Source organism: Macrobrachium nipponense, chromosome 1 (genome assembly GCF_015104395.2).
Source record: "Macrobrachium nipponense isolate FS-2020 chromosome 1, ASM1510439v2, whole genome shotgun sequence".
Taxonomy (NCBI): Eukaryota; Metazoa; Arthropoda; class Malacostraca; order Decapoda; family Palaemonidae; genus Macrobrachium; species Macrobrachium nipponense.
Window position 1 is genome coordinate 203,355,226 of NC_087200.1, and position 15,576 is coordinate 203,370,801.

A 15,576-nucleotide genomic window follows, 5' to 3' on the forward strand; every position below is an offset into this window, starting at 1 on the left:
AATATTCATTGTAAGAAAGTGTCTTAATTTATCACAAGGGTTTCATTTTTGTTTTTGTGTAGATTTGAGGTCTGCGAGTAATAAAGTCCTCATGTACTGTTTCTTTTTCTTCTTTGATTTTTTTTATGAATAAGTATTTTATTCTTTATACCGAATTAAGGGAGTGTATTAAATTCACAAAAACTTTGTTTATGGTAAAGTTGAGCATGTATCAGGTATAAGAGTAATAATTAATAAAAGTTCTTGGATATTAATAACAGTTTATTACAACCTAAATTTGATCTGTTCAGTTGTGCAATTCGTAATATAGTTATCAAACGTACCATGCATGAAAATCTAGTGTATTTATATCTAAAATAATGTATTTTTTCAATAAAAAAAACTATGGTAATTTTCAAGGAAAAGTTCCAACAATTTTAAGGTAATTTTGTGAAATATAGGGTAAAATCTGAGGAATCTATGGTAATGCTGTCTGCTGATTGTGAGAGCCCTGAAACCAATGGCAGGGCTGGAAACTGTCAGTCTCTCTCGAGAGTTCACCATGGATGGTAGAATCTATCTTTCCACCCTCCTGAGAACTTTGAAAGGACAATCGTATCCCCTCAGATGATGGAACATACATCCTTGTGATTGGCTTATCAACAGCCAATCAGGAGCCTCATAAGGGACAGGCCTAGACATCAGATGCACGGGTGATGTGAATCTACTATAGTCCGGGGGCAAATGTATTTCGCCATGTTTAATACTACCCCCTGGGGTACAAATGTCCCTTGTTTGTTCACAATCTTAATTGTAATATATATATATATATATATATATATATATATATATTAACAAAAATAAATAAATAAAAAGACCTTGGAGCTAATATATCAAAACACCAGCTTGCTTGTTCCCATAAGGGGTTGGTGCCGTCAGCACACCTCGTGTGGTGCGCAGTACGTTCTTTCCTGTGTGCCTTCGGCCCCTATCTGCAACCCCTTTCGTTCCTTTTACTGTACCTCCTTTCATATTCTCTTCCTTCCATCTGACTTTCTACCCTCTCCTAGCAGGTTGATTCAAGTGCAACGTTTCAGACCATTCTACTGTCAATTTCTTTTTCAGCGCTGATTGACCTCAAAGGTCCCTTTGGCCTAAATTCTATATTCAATTCAGTTCAGATCTGCTTCCCCAGGAAAACTGAATAAGTCAAACCAGGTGCAGAGAAATTATTTTATTGCTAATGCCACAAGATAATACTGTACTCATTAAATGATATTAGAACTCCCTTTGTATAACATAATAGGTCAGACTCAGCCGTCTTTGCGTGCTCGATACCACTTCAAGAGAGGCAGAAGAAGAAAGGCTTGAGAAGAATCTCGCTCGCTGGAACCAGAATTCTTCTGCTTTCTATCCGTAAGGGTATCCATGGTAATGGTGGCAATGGGGCCTGTGTCAAAAAATGAAGAAAAATCAACCAAACTTAACATGAACACACCACTATCCTTGTTTCATGATAATTTTCGCACAATATACAGCACAGTTTCACAACTCTTTTTAACACGACAAAACGATGGGAAGACAATGAATATTGTTTACCTGTGGAAAGGACCATATCCGTAATAACCGTACCCTTGTCTGAAAGGATTATAATATCTAGGTCCGTAAAAACTAGGGTAGAACCCGAATCCGATAAATGGAGCAGCTGTGGCTAGGCTACGTACAAGATGGCGCAGGTCGCCAACACCAAGAACTGGAAAAGCCAGAAATAATCTTAGTCGTGTGCCACTGTTCCTGAGCAAAAAAAAGTATTAGAGGTAATAAGACTTTTTCCAGTTACAATATGTTGCACTAAATTAGGTTTTAATTGGTAGACATTTAAGAGGAGGAAGTTAAATTACCTAGATGTCTAAATAATGATCAGTCTTGAATTCTATTGTCTTCCAGCCATTATTTCATAAATCATGATAATTCGTTGAAAATATCATATACCAGTTTCGACATCAAAATAAAATTAAAGCAATCTCATAATTTCTTTTGTTTCGTGTGAATTCCTTTTCAAGCATTGATCTAAATCAGGGGTCTCCAAACGTTTCAATGTAAGGGCCACATTATATATTTCCCACATTTATGCGGGCCAAAGGAAAAAAAAAAAAACAAATCAGTACCAGTAATTTAATTTCCTCAAATATTAGAGTATAAACATAGAAAAATCAAAACATATCTTGTTGGAAAAAATCAGGGTAAACTAAACTGATTCTTGCCTTTAGTTTTATGCAACCAAATTAGTGTGACGAATGATACTGACGTTTTGACTGCAAAATTTCATTGAAATCAGGTTCCAGATTAGATGAGCCAATTGTAAGAATTGATTTCAAATGATCATCAGACAAATTTACTCGATAGTTAGATTTCACATACTGCATTTTGGAAAATGTTTGTTCACACAAGTATGTTGTACCAAAAATGACACAAAATTACAAGCAAACTTTATCAAATTTGGAAACTGATCTGGCTGCAGGCATTTATAAAACTCAATCAGATTTCCTTCTCTATACCTATCTTTCAGTCTGTCATTTGCCTGGAGATCAATAATTTCCATTTGAAATTGAGTTGGAAGATTTTCAGCATTGAATAATTCAGCGATGCCAGTCGTGCGATAATTATTTTTTCAAGGCCACCACACGGGGATTTGTTTGGCGGGCCGGATGTGGCCCGCGAGCCATAGTTTGGAGAGCCCTTATCTAAATGGTCAAACGACTACATTTTTGTCTCTTCCATTGTGACTATTAGAATAAAATATACGCGAACAGACACAGCTGACAATGGAATCAGCGTTCGGACGCCTCAAACCACCCACCAAGGCTGATGAGAAATGTTACCTCTTTGGGAAAGTTTCTGCAGAAAAAAAAAAAAAACTTGGAATAATGCTGTTCACAAACGGACAATGGAGCAATAAAGGTTGCAGACCAGGATATCGCAACCTCCTTGGCTTATATTTCCTCCAAAAAATTGTTCGGAAGAAGATGAGTTATGGGCAAGAAACGTATGAGTCTAATCCGCTTCAAAGTGAACAAAATTATTAGAAACCTTATCAATGGTAGACAAAAGGATATACTCACGATGGCTTTCGCAGATGGCATGACTTCCGCGTGATGGCCTATTTGCTCGAACAATGAAAGAACGACAGCTCTTCCACGTGTTATATATGACGCTAGCGCATCTTTCTGGGTTTTCCAAAGTTAGATGCCGGTTGACGCTTTCGCCAAATACTGACACGTTCGAGAGTGATAAGTATACCAGTATAATAACTGCCTGAGGTCCGGACTTCTGGCGGACAATGTTAATTAGTAATCGGGAAGCCGTTAAGACGACCTGAAGAAGAGACGCCAGTCCTTGACTCGGTGCAATCTGAATCTCTAATAGTTTATTGAACCCACGCAGAAGAGGTAACGAGCTATAACGGCATTGAGGAACTGAACCTTGCCGTTTTTGGTTTGCAAATCGAAAACCTTTCCTGCGTCCGAGATTGTTTATTGATGTTATTGTTATTGTTAACTTTAAGATTTCTATAATATTTAGTCATCTGTTAATATGAGACAATTGACCAACAGGGAAAGATTATATATTACGGATTGGACGAAAAAAAATCCATAATGTTAATATTTGAAAAAAGCAAAGTAATTTAGATACGTTTTTCTAAACAAAAATACTTTATAAGGTTTGGATAGGGAATTAACCGTATTTGCTCTTTATATTTATATATATATATATATATATATATATATATATATATAAATATATATATATATATAGATATATATATATATATATATATATATATATCCATATATACTATACGTAGTATATATATTTTACATAATGATATATATATACAATTATATATATATATATATATATATATAATATATATATATATATATATGTATATATATTATATATGTATATATATATATATATATATATATATATATATATATATATATATATATATATAATGCCAATTTCTGCATGTTTGTTTGTTTCTTCACTATGCCACGCCCAGACTATGAAAACTAGGCTACCAAATTTTTACCATAGACTCCCCCCCCCCCCACCCCCAAAAAGGTTTTAGTCAAAATCCGAAATTCGAGAGCCGTTTTAAAGAGAGTCATAACCCCTCCTTTTCATAGCCCCCTTATTTCTTTACAACTCTGATAACCCGTCTGGTTGTTATATATATATATATATATTATATATATATATATTATATATATATATATATATATATATATATAATATATAAATAAACCTGTTAGGGAGGTGGCTTTATGGACTAGTTTACTTTATTAAGAAGAATTCTGGTATGGCTTCGAGAAATCCCCTACAGCCAGTAGAAAGATATATACATATGTATTCAGACGGGAAACTGGAATGTAAAGAAACTCTTGTGGATTAAATGAAATTACTTAGGAGATGCAGATGATTTCAGCCTGCCTCTTTAGTATTGCAGTATACACATGGATTTGAAATAGCGCACACATAAAATCTATGAATATTTCCGCATTTTTGTATTTCTGGTGATAGAAGTTCACTCTCGACGTGGTTCGGAAGTCACGTCAAGCCGTTGGTCCCGTTGCTGAATAACCACTGGTTCCATGCAACGTAAAAGCACCATACAAACAAACAAATTTTTCATTCTGGGCACCTTAATAAAGCGAAGAAATCTGTATTCCTACCCATGTTTTGAGATCTTGACGGGATGGGTTTATTAGCCCTGAATACGTTATTGGTGATGCAACAGATAATGTTATTACGAATGCAGGCAAGACATTTAAAACACCCTGGTGTTGCATCAGGTAATGCGCTAAGACCGACAAAGAAGACTTTTTTTTTATAAGAGCAACACGGAACCGTAAAAAAGAAACTAACTTATACTGCCATTTCGGTAATGGCGTAGAAATTTTGGTGTTGAAGCGTAGTTAAAACTTTAATACTGTTTAAACTAGAAGAGATTGTGAATATCAATTCTAAGTCACGTGACAAATGTGCTATAAACCTGGAAAGTTTTATGAAAAGAGAACTGAACAGCATAAAAATGTGTAAATAAGATACGTGTCAGTAAGGAAATATTTTTCGGTCGGGAAATGAAGAGAATGATGCCATTGACTGGACAGAGGCTAACAAGAAGAAGAAGAAATGTTGGTTCTAATAACATGTTAGAACGCAACATAAATGAGTCTCGTTGTGTAAAAGAACTTGGTCCATTTATTTTTGAAAAACATAAATTAAACAAATAATATATATATATATATATATATATATATATATATACATACACATACATACATGCATAAAAGATAGTGTTAAACGCAAAAACATTTGAATGGTGTACCATTTCCACGACGCGATACCAGGTTTTTTTTTTAAGTGAAAGAGAATACTTGAATTGTAGAGGAGGTATATTCCCTAACAATGGAAAAGCAATAGGTTACCTGTAGCAGACTAATTCAGAGACGTCACCTGCACCATAACTGAATAATGAAAAAGGACGCAGCTAGGTTGCTTTACGTATCTCCCGTTCCCTGGACAGAATACAAAGGAAATCACTTAGCTCAGCCGAGCAGATTGTCTAATAATGGTAACACGTCTCTCCAACATTCATCAATTAATCTAAAGGCCTGCATTTACCAACTTGTCCCTTTCCTCATAATGGAATCTGATATTTAGTACCTTAGTGTCGTTAAGCAGTCTCTTCCATACACAGCAGTCTTGTCTATACTTTTTTTTTTCCAGCTCTCCATCCGCCTGTGGTGGTCGCGCATGGTAACACTGCCTCCCGGGCTTGAAATAGTTACGCTATGTGTAAGTTTTAGGTAAATAAAAAGATCTCTTGGTGTACACTTGCAACTGAAAAGTATTTTAATAATTTACTGTATGTGAATTACACCGTTAATATTCGAATTAGGATATTATTTAAAGCCCGGGATGCAGTGTTACCATGCGCAAACACCACAGGCGGATGGACAGATGGAAAAAAAAAAAACAGTATAGTCAAGAAAATTCGTTCTGGACTGGGCTACCCTTACATTTTGGAAGAGAACTTGGAGCAATAATTCCCCCTTCATTGATTAGTCACAGCTCACCAAGACGGGATGTTCATTGCCCCTATGTTGACCAGGGTTAAAGACAGAAATCAGGAAAAAGAAGCAAAGATAATGTTCGTAGACTTCTTTTTTATATGTTCTTAACTAACATTATGGAAAACATCTTCAGAGATTTTGAAGGACTTCAAACAATTAAAGCTTATTGTCCAATGCCAGAAGTATGTCTAGCAAATGTGTTGCTCTCTATATAGGTAACAGTCAGCTGTGCGCTGATTATTGTTAAATGTATAAGAGTATTGTTCATGTTTGTATTTATTTTTTATAACAGAATACTAGATGGTTTTCTTAAGAGTTTATTATTCAGTTGAATTGTTTGGAAGTTAAGCAGTTATAATGGTTATATATATATGAATTTTCAACTTACGTATAAACCGCAATAAAACTTTCATATGTTACCAAACAGGAAGGACGGCGTACCACAGCATGATACATTGGTGCTACATGAATGTATTTCTTTCGCTGGCTTAACCCAAACCATCTTTTATTGTTATTTTAAAGACCCATGAACGGAAGATGGGAATAGGTAGTTTTGAATTGATACAATATATTTTGGTCATAAACCGGATAAACCACGCAGACGGAAACGATTTAACAGACCAATTAAATAAAACGTCAAAGGCAATGTGGGGACACCCAAGTACGGTGCCGACATTGGGGAGTGTAATTCCTTCATATCACTTTATTTTGTTCTTGCTGTTATGGTTTGAGTTTGATGCTGATTTAACGGACACTTCGTTGGCCACGTTTACTTCTGTCTAGGCTATAGCTAGTATAGGTATAGTACAGCTAGTATAGGTATAGTACAGCATGCTGCAAGATGTTGCAACACTAGGGTAAACGACCGGGCCTCGACATAAGTAGTGCCCACTCCCCGAAAAAGTACTTTAATCTGCTGCCATGACTTCCCATGAGCATCGGTCAAGAGCTTCAGCTGTCCAGGCAACACTGAGACCTCTATACTGGGTACTACTCTCTTGAAGTAAGCATTTTCTCCTACATTACGAAATAAATGGCTTACCTAATTTCCGATTAAACAGAGGTTAATGAAAGGTCTAGCCATCCCAGTGCTAAGTTATCGCTATGACGCTCTCGAAATTTTTACTTAAAACTCCTTACAAAATTAATGTAGACGATTGACTCCATTTCGATGTTTGCCAAGTCACTTTTGTAAATAAACTAGGTACCCGTTTCCTGAGTTAAATCCGCACATCATTTGTGCCCAAAGTCGATGGTACAGTTTCCTTACAACGATGGTGAACGATGACGCTCTTCGAGATGTGCCAAGTGGAAAAATAGCGAAATTTTGGGGGGTGCAAGTGTGCTAGATACCTAGTAAATAGGTCAGGTGAAGACCTATGCTATACTTTTGTATGATTAAAAGTGAAGATTTTTTTAATACTAATTAGAATGAGAATTTATTAATTTCCAATACTAATGATATCTCATTCTAATTATAATATGATCTTTCATAATGCCTGAGTCACACATTGGCGATTCAAGACTGCAACCGTCGTAACAGCTAGGTTTGGGAATCAGTCAGCATCAGTAGTAGGCCTTAGGCCACAAAAAAAAAAAATAATAATAAAGCCAGCTGATTAGGACACCATGACATCATACACAATGAACCATTTATGACAGCCTTTTGCACATCGAGATTAGATTAGTACGTATTTATGTAGTCGTATGCACCAGGCACGATGATTGAGGCCACACCCACATTTAACCCTTAATGAACGGATTGCCCCTTGAGATCAGTAATAACAGGTTTGGGATGGTGGACGGATTGATCCTGTAGATAAACAATATTGCACACTATCGATTTCGTAAGAGTCAGGTGGGAAAGAGGTGCCAATTCTTCTATATATAGCCCATAAATTTATTAGTGGCAACTTTTACACTGGCTAATTTTATGAGTCTGGTGTCTCATGACTTCAGTTCTGCTTCTGACTTGAAGGAAAAATGTACTGCGTTTCTGTCTCGCATGATGTCTTTTTGTAAATTTGCTCATAAATATACCACCAATGGGTTGCTGTTGCTTTTTGTTCTTGTCTTTTATGATAGTATTTCAGTTGTAAATGTAATTTGTTCCTACACGATATACAAACCCTCGGTCCTTTACATAAGGAATTACTTTCGGCGTAGCTGGAATTACGGCCGTTAAATTCCTGAACAAGGTGGTTAGGCAGTAACTACCGTGTGGCAGGCAGGTAGGCCAGCCTGCCTGGATGTAAACACTCCACTTTGGCTTCGGCTGTCTTCTGATGAAGACGTGTGTTTGTGAGCTTTTGCTGACTGACCGCTGATCATTTTCCCAGTGGGATCTTTCTTGTTTATTTTTGTTTTTTTAAGTGAATATGTATATACAGTGTTTGATATTAATATTAAATTCAATCAGTTCAATTAAATATGCAAACCCACTTTTTGTGATAGCCTAAATAGCCGCCTTTCTACTTTGTGTTAAGAGTCGGAGGCAAAGGTATACCAACATCTTTATTATTTACATTCTCTCACCCTTTAATGTGAGGATGAGATATGTATTTAACATGAGAACGAGACGTGTATTTAACGTGAGTGACATTGATCCTGTAACGAGACGTGTATTCATCCGAAATTTATGCTTACGTTTGGGAATTACTGAGGGGAACTTCAGAGGTTTGTCCTTTGTTTTATTTTTTCGGTCGAAGGTAGAAGAGGGGGCGTGTGGTGTTGGTGTCTGGGGGATCTCCTCTCACTTCAGAGGGCAGTGCCCTTGGATGCGAGAGGAGTATCCTTATTACTTTAAATCATTTTTTTCTTTATTTTACAGACTAACAGTGGTGATTGTGTTTACAGCACTATTGGTTGGATAGCTCTTCGTATTGGTTATCCTAACCTTGGAATTGTATACCTGTGACTCGTAGCATGTTGTGATACTGATCCTCGAGTGTGTGTACTGATCCTCTGCTGGTAATCATATTCATTTACCACTACTACCCTGGAGTTACGTCACTGGACGAAGCTTTCGCTGCTGCCCTGGCATGTTTAACTATTCCTGATGGTAGAAGTCTGGCAGAATTTGGAGGAATCAAAGAGGAAGAGAGCTCGTCAAGTGTCGTCATCCTCCTCTTCAAGATCATCATATTTTCATCAGTCTCCACCCGTTTGACTCCTACGGCTCTTTGCGATAAGGAGAAGCATGTCTCCCCCCCAAGAAGTCTCGTCATGGGACTTCTAAGGGCCTGTCTCCTCAACTGAAGAGGCAGTTGGGTCTTCCGCCAGGCTCTCCCGTTAATTTGGGATAGGGAACCGTCACACTGTCCCCAGGGTCTAGCGTGTCGGGAGCCGTAGAAGTGCAAACTTCGGTTTGCATTTCTGCTGCTAGTCCTAGAGGTTTTGCCCCTAAGACTAGTTCCGTGTCAGGTGCTCGTTCGCGAGTCTATTAGTGCACGTAATCTTCGGATTCATGTGCATCCAGAGTCATCGACACTGAGTCCGCTCACCGTCATGACTCGGGCACAGGGTGGAAGAAAGGAGCGAGTCACTCAGGTGACTTGCGCCTTGCTGGTGATTGTTCCCGCGGTGATTGCTCAGTTCCCAGGCTTGATGTGAAGGTCCCGGACCGTCCATACAGAGACCGGTGTAGGCTCCCCATCCAGTCCTCTTGAGAGGTTTTGGCCTTGACGAGGACTTGGACAAGTCGGAGGATGGTATCGGCTCTCTCCAGTCAGGTGCACTCTCAGCCCCACCCAGGTGACGGTCATGTTAGCGAGACCAACCAGTCTTGATGGTGGCAGACGCTTCTCCTGCCATGTGAGAGTTTCATAACCCTCCTCAAGAAAACGTTCTCTCCACTGCTGCTCGGTCAGGTCCTCCTTCCCAGGTCACGCTGGGGCCTGCTGCTTCGGCAGCCGCCACAGCCCGTCCTGGATGGGAGAACCCTCTGCCGTCCTGAGGAAGTTGGCGAAGAAGAAGAGGAGGTTGTCGTCGTTGTCTTCTGCTGCCTCTTCTCCTTCGACTTCCAAGGCCCCCCAACCGAGGAAGAAGAAGGTGGCCTCGCCCCCCACAAGAAGTCTTGCATAGAGATTTCTAAGGGTCTGTCTTGCTCTGGTGAGACAGGTGGGTCTTCAGCTGGTCCTCCCATTCGTCTGGGAACGGGGCCTGTCTCTCCTTCCTCAGGGAAGAAGAAGACGGGGACCGTGGAGGTACCAGCCACAGCGGAGGGGGCTGGTACCTCCGCTCCTGGTTCCAGAGGTTCCACCTCTTGGCCGGGAACCATCTCTGCCACTCGCGAGCGAGCATCACTGAGTGTACGGTCACCTACAGGTGACCGTGCAGCCAAGGTCCAGACGGCTGAGTACGCTCACTGTCAGGACCCAGGCATGGCGCGGATGGTATGAGTCGCTCAGGTGATTCTTGCCAGACCGGCGATCACTCACGCAGTGATCATCCGGTACCCAGGGTTGATGTGACGTTCCCACCAGACCGTTCACGTGGCAAGGCTGGGAAGAAGTCCCCCCCCCCCCGGTCTCCCACTGTTTCTGGGACTATGGCACATCGTGAGGACGATGCTTGCTCTCACCGCGTTAGTGGACACTACCAGTCACCCGACCGTCACTCCCATCGGGACTGGACGGCTCACACGGCTGGTAGCAGCTCCCCTGACGCACGAGAATGATGCTACCGTCCTCAGTCCAGCGCTTCTCCGCAAGGAGACCGCTGGTCCAGACCTGCAGCTCGATCACCACCGCGGGTTGGTGATCGCCTGCAGTCCTCCCAGCTTACTGGTTCTGCTGGTAGGCAGGGTAGGAGCGTCAGGTCTCCCTCACCTGTCCCTTCAACCTCCTCGGGCTACACGGAGAAATGAGGCGAACAGGAGTGACCGTGATGAATGCTCTCCTTACGGTACGGCCACGAAGAGCATGAGCCATTAGACCCCTTAAATAGAAGGACTAGTATCTTGCACTCTCGGTTGCGAAACTTGGGTCCCACTATTTTATGACGTAATATGTTCACTGTATGTAAACAATGATTGTATGTATGTAAACAATTATTTGAATGTATGTAAACAATGATTTGAATGTATGTAAACATTTTTTACATTTATTCACTTTTAGTGCCGTATGTTAGTCATAAAAATGGGCCTATTTAAGGAGTTTATGTTTTAGTCGAAAAAGGAATGTAATCTAGCAACATATTGATAAACTAATTGCCAAAACTGTCTTAGACCATAATTGATATAATAATTTATTAATTTTGTTTCAGGGGTTTGGGTTTCTACTAACAACGCACAATGCCTAAGAAGTGTAATGGTCTACCGGATGTCGAGGAAATTACAGGGATGAACCATACACCAAAGTAGTATCATTTCCAAACTGATGAAGTGGAGCGAACCGTTGGATCGATGCTATGCCAAATGAGCGTTCCAGTTTGCTACAGCTGAAGCAGATCTATGCCTGTGCTCATCATTTTTGACTGTGAATGGATTACAGTTAAAGGAGGGAAAAGACCAAGTCATCACCATCCATTTTCCCTGGAGTTTCAAAGTCATGCTTAAAGCAGGTCCCCTCAGCACCCAGAATTACAACTGCTTCAGCAGAGACCCGAGCTGAAAACGAAAGACTCCGAAATGAAGTTGTGGATAAGATCGGCGACTTTTATTCATTTTGTAATGACATCCAGGAGTATATCTCAAAGGATTATCGTATTGTTTTGTGATAGTGATGATATTACATTCTAAAACTGATGCAAAGGGCCGTTCCGTTATCCAATTTCTCCATTTGCAACATGTGAAATCGTCATTTGGGTTTTGTATCTTAAATGCGTTGAGAAAAATGGAAAGGAAATACTAAGACATATTTTTCTAAAGCGGTTGTCTGCAAAAGAATAGCTTCTCAGTAAATGGTCCCAGTTTGATAAAATTATGTCATGCATAACAGATATGAGTTCAAAGATGCAGACTATCTGAAAAGTGCAGTACAGGAATTGAGCCATATGAGTTGTTTCTGATTCGCCTCATCATTTTCAGTTTCTTCATTCTCAGTTACAGTTATTACTCACTCATCCAGAAGGCCGTCGCTTTGACAGAAATCTTTATGTTCTTGGTGCCGAACTCCATAACATTCACCAGCTGCGTATAAAATGCTACGAAAGTCTGGTTCAGTTGTTTTACCTAGAGTGGAACTGTTGAAAAACTTCTCTCATGTAGTCTACATGATAAAAACTTGGAGCAACTTTTTCAAAAACTTAAACCTCAGCAGCGTCTTGTCAACATTCTTTTTGATGAAGTGAAGCTCACAGAAACACTTAGGTACTCAGGTGGTCGTGTTGTTGGTTACACTCAAAATGGTTCTTGTGATACGAAGTTCTCGCACACTGCTTTAGTAATGAAGTGTCTGCCATTTTGGTGGCCCTAAATATATATTACTACGCATTTACCCTGTTGCATAACTTAATTCAGATCAACTCAAGGAAATTCTGGTAGAAGCTCTAGTAGCGGTTAGTGATGCTGGTGGTACTATAATTTCTTGTGTAGGTGATAATTGCAACACAAACGTTGCAGTTTATGGTAAATGCTATAAATTCTCATGCTTTCCTTGTTTTTGACTATGTTTCATTCTTTCAAAAATGTAAGAAATAACTGGATAACCGTTCAGGATAAGGAACTTTCTTTCATAAAAGATGGAAAAAACATATGTTGCACGATGGAAGGACATAAGAAGCACTGTACGATGGAGACAGGAGAAACAGCATCCGTCTAACCAAGATCACATACACAGCTGTGTACCCAAAGCCTTTGCAGAGACAAAGCGTGCCTTTTGTTTGTCAAATCTTCAATTACAAAACTGTTGCTGCCCTTTCAACTCTAAAGGATAAACTTGGCATTAGCGAGGGCACCATCATTTTTGTTAAGCTGATCACTGATTGGTTCCACATGATGAATGTGAAAGATCGGTATTCCGGTATTAACATGCGTGATGATTGTCGTCAACCATGGACTAATAATTGCACTACTTTCAAGAAACTTAATGAAACTTGTGATGTTATATCCTCTTGTGCATGGTCAGGTGGTCGAGGTCGGACGCAAAAGCTCACAAAGCAAACTGCAGAGGCATTGGTGCTGTCTACAAGAGCCAACATTGAGGCTGCAGAGTGGCTATTGACTCAGTACAAGTTCACCTATGTGCTACCTGGTGTGTTTGCTGATGAGGCCCTTGAAAAGTTCTTTGGCCAAGCCAGACAACGCAATGGGGGTAATTTCTACATTGACATTGTAGATATCAGGGCAGCTGCAGCAACCAAGAACCTCCATGCACTTTTGAAATACGCGTCTACGCCGCACCAGTCTAATGATGTGCCTTGTACCTCTAACATTTGCATTGATGATTATCACTTTGACATCACTATTGCTGACACTGAAGACCTAGTTCAATCTAATGACAGTATCAAACATAAAATTATTTTCTAGCTGGATATCTGGAACACAAATTTCGAGGTAATATTTTGAGTGTCGAAACTGAAGATAACGACGACCATCATATTAATTCAGAGTTTTCTCACAAACTTAAGCAGAGGTGGACTAACTGTACCTCTACTCTCAACAGTGCATTTTTGTACACTCAGCCTATAAACTTTTGATGAGTGCAACTTGCATTGCTGCCGAGCTCATCTCAGCCAAACATTTATCTTGTATCGATAGTCCAATGGTTGCAATTCAAGGAGCATGCCTTACTCTGTCAAAACATTTTTTTGAAAGCATTTGTGCTAGACAACAGTGATAAAGAAGACACCTTGGCTGCTTGAGAAGAAAAGAAAACTATCTGCTAAAAACTAAACATGTACCTAATGTTATTTATATTATGGAATGTTTTTTTTCAATGATTTTGTTTCTAGAATAACTATATTGTTTGCCTTAGACATGTCCTGTTGTTTTCTCCAGGCTTAACTGTTTTATATATGGATTTTTAATTCAGTGACAGGGTAACTTAAGGTGTGTTTTCCATTGCTTTAATTGAGAGAATATACAATATTCTGTATGATTTTGTGTTTTTTATGAGATTTGACCTTTAAATGACCTAGATTTGACCTTAAATGACCTTCAGATGACATCGTAGGAGGTTAAAAGTATGACAAATGAACTCTTCGCCCTTCAAACCCTTAAGACACTAGAATGAGGTTCTATCATGTATTTGACACAAATTATGGGTGGGTGACCCAAGTTCCAACTTGGGACCCAAGTTCCAGATACCGAGCATAGAGGATACCAGTCCTTCTATTTAAGGGGTCTATGCCATGAGCTCAAGTGGTTGGAGGAGATCATTGGGGGGCAGGGGGCTGGCGAGGACAATGACGCTTTCCTAGACTCATGGGGTGACCATCACAGCTGTTCAGGTGACGGTCCTGTTGGACCACGCACGCAGAGACCAGTGTGGGCTCCCCCTTCGGTCCTCTTGAGAGGTTTCGGCCTTGACGAGGACTTGGACGCTCAAAGGACGGTATTGGCTCTCTCCTGTCAGGTGTACGCCCAGCCCCACCCAGACAACAGTCATGGTGGTGGCAGACATTTCACCTACAGTACGAGTTTCGCAACCCTCCTCAGGAAAATGTTTTCTCCAGACGGTAACGTTTTCCTAGACTCTCGGAGCGGCCATCACTGCAGGTTGATGGCTGCCCGTGACTCGCTTCTCCGGCTACTAATTCCGCTGGCAAGGTGAGCGAGAGCATCCAGTCTTCCTCCCCCATTCCCTCTCTTCCTATGGCTACGCTGGGAGGGGCGACGTGAATGGGAGGGATCTTGCAGAGCACTTTCCGTAAGATTCAGCGACTGCATTCCTGGAGGGACCTTCGGGTCCTACTGGACGCAAATCCACATCGTTGAGGAAGGATCTTGCCCATTCCTCCTCGATTTCTATGGGAATCGGGGAGGACCACCACCCGATGATCGTCTGACGAAATTCGGGGGGTTTCGCAGAGCGCTTAAAATTCTTCGAAATTTCTAGCACTCTCCGAGTGTTTTTGTCTTCTACGATCTGCAAACACTTGGGTGAGACCACGGTATAGAGTGGGTGAGACGAGCATTCCTGATAATTGTTACTATGATAATTGGGAATCTCACCAAATGCTTGAATTCCTTGGAATTTCTGGCCTCTCAAGAGTGTTTTGGTTTTCCTGTAATTTCCAAACACACTGTCGAGACAGACATTCCTGGTAATTGTTATAACGAACTCGGGAGTCTCGCTAAGACATTAAATTCCTGGAATTTCTAGTGTTCGAAGGAAGTACTGCTGCTGAAGGAAAAATATCTCGGGAGGGGCTCAGCCTGGATGGACCTGATGGTCTGTCGCCTCAGTTTGTGGTAACCCCCGGGATAGAGAAGAATGGGCAATAACACTCAATCCTCCTCCCTTTTTTTCCCTTTACTTCTTGGTTATACCAGAATGAAACAAGGAAATGA

At 40.4% G+C, this 15,576-nt stretch overlaps 1 long non-coding RNA gene across 1 annotated transcript; it reads right to left on the bottom strand.

Annotated features, from left to right (window-relative positions):
• Nucleotides 1–1,200: 1,200 nt before the first annotated feature.
• On the bottom strand, nucleotides 1,201–3,305 carry LOC135220345 (uncharacterized). Its single transcript, XR_010315675.1, has 3 exons — nucleotides 3,102–3,305; nucleotides 1,579–1,732; nucleotides 1,201–1,429 (listed from the first exon to the last, which is right to left on the bottom strand). It is a non-coding gene; the product is annotated as an uncharacterized LOC135220345 (long non-coding RNA).
• Nucleotides 3,306–15,576: the final 12,271 nt, after the last annotated feature.